Source organism: Loxodonta africana, chromosome 10 (assembly GCF_030014295.1).
Source record: "Loxodonta africana isolate mLoxAfr1 chromosome 10, mLoxAfr1.hap2, whole genome shotgun sequence".
In the NCBI taxonomy this organism is placed as follows: domain Eukaryota; kingdom Metazoa; phylum Chordata; class Mammalia; order Proboscidea; family Elephantidae; genus Loxodonta; species Loxodonta africana.
Window position 1 is genome coordinate 30,654,994 of NC_087351.1, and position 7,976 is coordinate 30,662,969.

General features: G+C 42.3%; 1 pseudogene; it reads right to left on the bottom strand.

Moving 5' to 3' along the window:
• Positions 1-205: 205 nt before the first annotated feature.
• On the bottom strand, positions 206-2,075 carry LOC100672385 (large ribosomal subunit protein uL18-like; annotated as a pseudogene).
• Positions 2,076-7,976: the final 5,901 nt, after the last annotated feature.

Sequence of the window (7,976 nt, forward strand, 5' to 3'; positions counted from 1 at the left end):
TGGAGCAAAGGGCATGAACTGCCCTCTAAAACATTGGCACCACTTTACAATGCCATCTGCTTTGCATAGAGTATAAGTCTCACCGCAACCTTGCTACTTTATTAGGAGAAATAGTGTCCTAATTTTTTTTTTTTTTTTTTAGCTGCTTGGTCATTAAGTTTATTGTCTTTATCTGAAAAATCTTCGTTGAAAATTGTGGTTTGGTTTAGCTCTCAGCAGTCTGCTCCTGAGCTCTGGGATACTTGCCTTTTTCTGAGCTGCCTGATCTTTCTTCTGGGCAAGAGACATTTTGGGACAATTCCAGCCCTTCTTTTTAATATCTTTCTTAGGCTTCTTCTCATAAACTGGATTCTCTCATACAGCAGCATGTGCTTTCTTGTACATCTTCTCCATCATGTCTGGAGTTAAATTATTCGTTATGTATTGGCAGAACCCTTGTAAGCATCTTCACCTTCTTCCATTAGGTAATGCATATAATCTGCAATGTTCTGATCCATGATGTGTTTCCAATGTACTTCTGCACTGAATTCCTTGCTTTCTAAATAACTAGGGAATAGTTTGGCACTGTGAAGAATAGACAAGCCTCCATCCATGCTTCCTTCAGTGCCCAAAAAACTTTATTTCCAGTGGTAGTTCTGGCAAGGTCTACATCCAAATAGCTGGTGAAGACACCAGGTTGACCATCAATGCTTTCCACATTGTATTCATCTCCAGACACCTGCGCTTGGCCTTCATAGATCTTGTCCATGCCAAACCTATGGAGAAGCCTGAGTGCCAGCAGCAGGCCGATACAATATGTTGCAGCATAATTTGTCAGGCCAACCTTCACACCATGCTTTGGAAGTTTGTGAGCATAAACTCCGCAGGCTATCGTATTCCCTTCAATACAGGCATAAGCACAATCTGGCAAATGATGTCTCTGTTGGTTACACGAAGCATCATCCTGTATTGGGGTGTAACTGGACTGTTCCTGGTCTGCTTGGTGAGGCCATAGAGACATGAAATGGGTGAAAGCAAAACAAGAAGCTTTATTTTGTTGGCCAAGCAAAGGAGCACACCGGGACTTGTGTCGCCAAGATGGCTCCCTGAACAATGACCGAAACAGTATTTATTAGGGAAAGGGTCCTGGTGGAAAGGAGGAAGGTCGTTGATTGGTCTGGCCAGAAAAAGACATTTCTGGGGCGGTTCCCTCATGTGTGCTTGCTCAGTCCAAAATGGGAATTCGGGGGTCTCTCAAACCAGATCTTAGGTTCTGACCCCTTGCTCTGAAAGTTTTCCCCCAGTCTTGGGCTGCTAAAGTTTGGTTTCCTCCAGTGAGAGAAAAGTTCTGGGGTCACCCAGAGGACAGGGCTGATGGTTCTATGAATGTCAGGCGGGCCAAATTTGGTCTTAACTTATTCTTGGTCTGCAGACCCCAGTCTTTTACCTTTTTTATCTTGGGCAGGAAGTTGGCTGATAGCCTTAAAAACATCTGGAGAAACCAGTTAGAAGGGGAGGTGGCTCACACTACTCTACTCACAAGTTGGGAGTTGGTAATGGTGCCCAGAGGCTGGGATCTCAGGTTGTATTGTGCTTATTTTTATCCTGAACTACCAAGCATTTCCAAGCATAGTAGGCAGTTTTACCCTCTCACCTTGTTCTGAATTTAGCTTGGTATCTCTTGAAGTAGCCCTTGTTCTTGACAACTTTATCAAACCCCATCCTTTGGAACAAGGACAGGCCTTCATGGTTCACCACAGGCCCAGCAGCTCTACGGGGGAGAGAAGCTGTATCCTGATGTTATAACGTGTATTTCTTTACTAGTTAAGTTGAATAGTTTTCCAAAAGTTCATTTCACTAATTATAATCTTCCACTGTGAATTGTCTTACTAATTATTTTCTCACACCTCGCGAAGCTTACAGCCAGATTTCTTTCCCACCCTAAGCAAGGAGCCACAGGCCCAGCCTGTGCATATAGGACTTTTTTCCTAAACTATGCAGATCCGTAACAGTGAAGAAAGTTTACAACCTAAGTTTACTATAGGGCCTAAGGCAGTTAAGATTTTCCACATTTTAAAAGATCTCTGCCTTTTTTTTTTTTTTTTTTTTTTTTTAGTTTCCTAGTACTGCTGTAACAGAAATACCACTAGTGGATGGCTTTAAATAACCGAAACTGATTTTGTCACACTTCAGGAGGCTAGAAGTCCAAATTTAGGGTGCCAGCTATAGGGGAAGTCTCTCTCTGCCAGCTCTGAGGGAAGATCCTAGTCTCTTTTAGCTTCTGTAGCCCCACCATTCCTCAGTTCCTTGTCCATCTTCATGTGGCATCTATCTTCCCTCGTTTATGCTTCCTTGTCTCTGTGTCTATGCTGCTCCTTATGCCTCAAAAGTGATTAGGTTTCAAATTCTACATCCCACATTGGTGAGTGGTGTCTGGGGTCTTAAACGCTAGCAAGTGGCCATCTAAGATGCATCAATTGGTCTCAACCCACCTGGAGCAAAGGAGAATGAAGAACACCAAAGACACAAGGCAGTTATGAGCCCAAGAGACAGAAAGGGCCACATAAATCAGAGACTACATTGGCCTAAGACCAGAAGAACCAGACGGTACCTGGCTACAACCGATGTCTGCCCTGACAGGGAACACAACAGAGAATCCACGACAGAGCAGGAGAACAGTGAGATGCAGACCTCAAATTCTCATAAAAAGACCAGACTTAATGGTCTGACTGAGGCTAGAAGGACCCCAGAGGTAATGGTCCCCAGAGCTTCTGTTAGCCCAAGACTGGTACCATCCCCAAAGCCAACTCTTCAGACAGGGATTAGACTGGACTGTAAGGCAGAAAATGATATTGGTAAGGAGTGAGCTTCCTGGCTCAGATAGACACATGAGACTATGTGGGCAGCTCCTGTCTGGAGGTGAGATGAGAAGGCAGAAGGGGACAGGAGCCGGCTGAATGGACACAGGAAATACAGGTGGAGAGCAGTGTGCTGTCTCATTAGGGGGAGAGTAACTAGGAGTACATGGCAAGATGTATATAAATTTTTATATGAGAGACTGACTTGATTTGTAAACTTGTACCTACAGCACACAAAGAAAAGAATTTCTACACACACACACACAAAGTGATTATGTTTCACAGTCTACACTGCTATTGCCTTATTAGCATAACAAAGAAAACTTCTTTTTCAAACAGAATTACATCCAAAAAAAGCCGCTGGCATTGAGTCCGACTCATAGCAACCCAATAGGACAGGGTAGAACTGCCCCATAGAGTTTCCGAGGAGTACCTGATGGATTCAAACTGCCAACCTTTTGGTTAGCAGCCGTAGCTCTTAACCACTAGGCCACCAGGTTTCCAAGATTGTTGTCAGTTGCCCTGGAGTCTATTCCAACTTATAGGAACCCCATGTATGCAGAGTAGAACTGCTTCACAGGGTTTTCTAGGGCGTGAACTTTCAGAAGCAGATCACCAGGCTTGTCTTGTGAAGCAGTTTCAGTGGGCTCCAACTGCCAACCTGTAGGCTAGCAGTTGAGAACTTAAGCCATTTGTGCCACCCAGGGACTTAGATCCATAGGTGCAGGGGTTAGGATTCCAACACATATTTTGGGGAAACACAATTCAATCTATAACAGTCTCATAAGCAACTAACAGAAATGCAAAATAATAAACTCATTAAAGAATGCAGAGGGGCCTCTGTCATTTGGAATCCAGTACAACCCATAATTCTAAACTATTGCTTTCATGACTAGCATGGCTCAGGTCCCAAGGAAGCACTACTCCATATCTCTTGCTTTAGGTCATCAAAAAGCATCTGAGTAACATGACAGCTTGTAGGTTTTGTCTCTACCAATGCAGGAGACAGACACTGCTTCCAAGTACCGGAAGAATTTGAAAAGCAGAAGCATTTGAGTAAAAGAAAAGACTAACTTGTCAAATTTTTCCTATCAGATAGTATGACTGCGACAGATTTTTGTATTATGACGTATCATTGATGTCAAACATCTATTTTTCTTGCTTCTCTTCCTGTTCCAATGCACAGTCCAAACCAAACCAAACCCAGTGCCGTCGAGTCGATTCGGACTCACAGCGACCCTATAGGACAGAGTAGAACTGCCCCATAGAGTTTCCAAGGAGCGCCTGGCGGATTCGAACTGCCAACTTTTTGGTTACCAGCCGTAGCACTTAACCACTATGACACCAGGGTTTCCTCACAGTCCAAAGGTACTCATAAATTCACACAGTATTCCCAACTGTTGTACATGGCACCTGAGGTATATTTTTGCAATATTAAAGAATTTCCTTACTCTCAAACTTGTATAAATATATGTAGGTCTAGATAATATGCTTGAATTTGATACTAATTCTTCATATTATTCTATATAGCACCTACCTTGGTGATGCAGGTAATGCACTCTCCTGCTAACAGGAAGGTTGGTAATTCAAGTCCACCCGGAGACACCTCAGAAGAAAGTCCTAACAATCTACTACTGAGAACCCAGCTATTCAAAACACTATGGAGCCAGCTGTCATTTTGATACATGCCCGAACAGGAGAAGTTTTAAAAAGTTAAATAAGGCCAGTCTACCACTATCAATCATTACCTGACCAGGGACATGACAGAAGATTCTGGATAGAACAGGAGAGAAATGTAGTACAAAACTCAAATTCCTAAAAAAAGGCCAGGCCTACTGGACCAATAGAGACTAGAGGAACACCCAAGACTATCGCCCTAAGACACCCTTTAACTTGGAGCTGAAGCTATTTCCTTTCAACCAAATAATAGATTGGCTTATAAAATAAACATTATCACCTGTCAGTAGTGTATTCCCATAAACAATTAACTATATGAGACCAAAGAGTCAATATTTACCCAAAAGCAAAGATGAGAAGGCAAGGAGGGGAAGGGAAGCTAGATCAATGGAAACAGAACAAACAGAATGAAAATAATGAGAATGTAAAAACCATAACCAATGGCATGGAACAATGTGTATAAAAATTGTTAAAACCAAACCCATTGCCATCAAGTTGATTCTGACTTATAACGACCCTAGAGGACAAAGTAGAACTGCTCCATAGAGTTTCCGAGAAGCACCTGGTGGATTCAAACTGCTGACCTTTTGGTTAGCAGCCATAGCACTTAACCACTATACCACCAGGGTTTCCAAAACGTATTAAAGGGGAATCTAATTTGCTGTGTGTTATGGATGGAATTGTGTCCTCCAAAAATGTGCGTCAACATGGCTAGGCCATGATTCCCAGTATTGTATGATTGTCCCCCATTTTGTCATCTGATATGATTTTCCTACGTGTTGTAAACCCTACCTCAATGATGTTAATGAGGCAGGATTAGAGGCAGTTACATTAATGAGGCAGGACTCAATTTACAAAATGAGGTTGCATCTTGAGTCAATCTCTTTTAAGATATAAAAGAGAGAGGCGAGTAGAGAGACGGGGGACCTTGTACCACCAAGAAATAAGAGCCGGGAGTGAGTGCATTCTTTGGATCTGGGGTTCCTGTGCTGAGAAGTTCCGAGATCAGGGGAAGACTGATGACAAAGGCCTTCCCCCAGGGCTGACATAGAGAGAAAGCCTTCCCTTGGAGCTGGCACCGAATTCAGACTTTTAGCTTCCTGGATTATGAGAGAATAAATCTCCGTTTGTTAAAGCCATCCACTTGCGATATTTCTGTTATAGCAGCACTAGATAACTATCATGGATTGAATTGTGTCCCCCAGAAAATGTGTGTATCAATCTGGCTGGCCCATGATTCCCAGTATTGTGTGATTGTCCACCATTTTGTCATCTGATGTGATTTTCCTATGTGTTGTAAATCCTGCCTCTATGATGCTAATGAGGGGGGATGGATGGCAGTTGTGTTGATGTGGCAGGACTCAATCTACTGGATTGGATTTTGTCTTGAGCCAATTTCTTTTGGGATATAAAAAAAGAGGCAAGTAGAGACATAGGGGGACCTCATACCACCAAGAAAGCGGTGCCAGGAGCAGAGCACTCTGTTTGCCCTTTGGACCAGAGGTTCATGCACAGAGAAGCTCCTAGTCAAGGGAAAGATTGATGACAAGGACCTTCCTCCAGAGCCAACAGAGAGAGAAAGACTTCCCCTGGACCTGACACCCTGAATTTAGACTTTTAGCCTACTTTACTGTGAGGAAATACATTTCTCTTTGTTAAAGCCATCCACTTGTGGTATTTCTGTTCTAGCAACAATAGATAACTAAGGCAATAACCAAGACACTGTGTAGACTTTCACCTAAAGCATAATAAAATATTACTTTTAAAAACCCTATGGAGCATAATTCTACTCTGACACACATGGGGTTATCATGAGTCAGAATCGACTTGATGGCAACTCATTGGTTGGTTATGTATCAAGAAATTACTTTAAAAAGTGGTAAAAATTGCAGTTATAGCCTTTTATATGATAAAATCAAAAGAACCCATAATATTTATTGTGGTCATGTTAATGTACCACGTGTGACCCAATGAAAATGTTAGAATATGATAGTAAAATTCATTATTCATTTTCAAATCTAAGTGTCGGTTTAAGAATTTTATTGACACTATCCATTGCTATGGCCTTGAAAAAAAAACAAACTGGTTGCCATCAAGTCAATTCTGACTCAGAGCACCCCTATAGGACAGAGTAGAACTGCCCCATAGGGTTTCCAAGCAGTGGCTGGTGGATTAGCACTGCCAACCTTTTGGTTAGCAGCCGACCGCTTAGCCACTGTGCCACCAGCAGAGCCAAATTTATGCAAATTAGAATTAATACAGAAAACTAGTAACTACAATGATTCAAGAAAAGTTGCCTAATTTGGCATTTATTACTATTAAAAGAACATAAATTATATGAAAATCTAGGCTGTCACAACATAACGATTTTGCTGAAATGAAAGCAAGAAAATAAATAAAGCCAGAAATATGGTATAAGGACATCCATTTAAACTCTTTCCTTGAGCCTCAAAATATTAGAGGCAGGCCTACTTGCCAACAGTGATCAGTAAGAGAGAAATGGCCCCTACCTCCATGGAGCTTATAGTCTAATGAAAAAGAGAGACATTGAACAAGTAATTTCAAGTTGGCCGTATACACAGTGTTTTATTCATCTAGCGCTGCTATAACAGAAGTACCACAAGTGTATGGCTTTAACAGAGAGAAGTTTATTCTCTCACAATGCAGTAGGCTAGAAGTCCGAATTCAGGGCACTGGCTCCAGGGGAAGGCTTTCCCTCTGTGTCAACTCTGGAGCAAGGTCCTTGTCATCCATCTTCCCTTGGTCTGGGAGCATTTCAGCACAGGAACCTCAGGTCCAAAGGACGGGATCTGCTCCTAGCGCTGCTTTCTTGGTGGTATAAGGTCTCCATGTCTTTCTGCTCGCTTCTCTCTTTTATATCGCAAAAAACACTATCTAACCTTGTAGACCTCATCAATATAACTGCTGCTAATCCATCTTATTACATCATAGTGATAGGATTTACAACACATAGGGAAATCACTTCAGAAGATAAAATGGTAGACAATCACACAAGGGAATCATGACCTAGCCAAGTTGACAGATATTTTGGTGGGACACAATTCAATCCATGACACATGGCAAGATTATTTTTCAAGATTTTATGTTCTCCTCTATCCCCCCTCCCCCCACCTTTTTCTTCCTTCCTTCCTTCCTTCCTTCCTTCCTTCCTTCCTTCCTTCCTTCCTTCCTTCCTCCCTTCCTCCCTCCCTTCCTTCCTTCTTTCCTTCCTTCCTTCCTTTGTTTCCTCTCCTTCAATCAAGTAGCAGATTCTTTGTTTCCTTTCCTCAGAGTGGTTGCACATGAACAGCAGAAGTTGCCTACAAGAAAATTCCTTTCCTGGTGCCTGGGATTACAAGAAATTCCAATGCCTCAAAAGTGTCATGGAAACCTTGAACAATAGACATCTCAGTGGTAACCATTGTTGTCAGAACTCCGATGAGTGGAGTTGCTTCTCATACC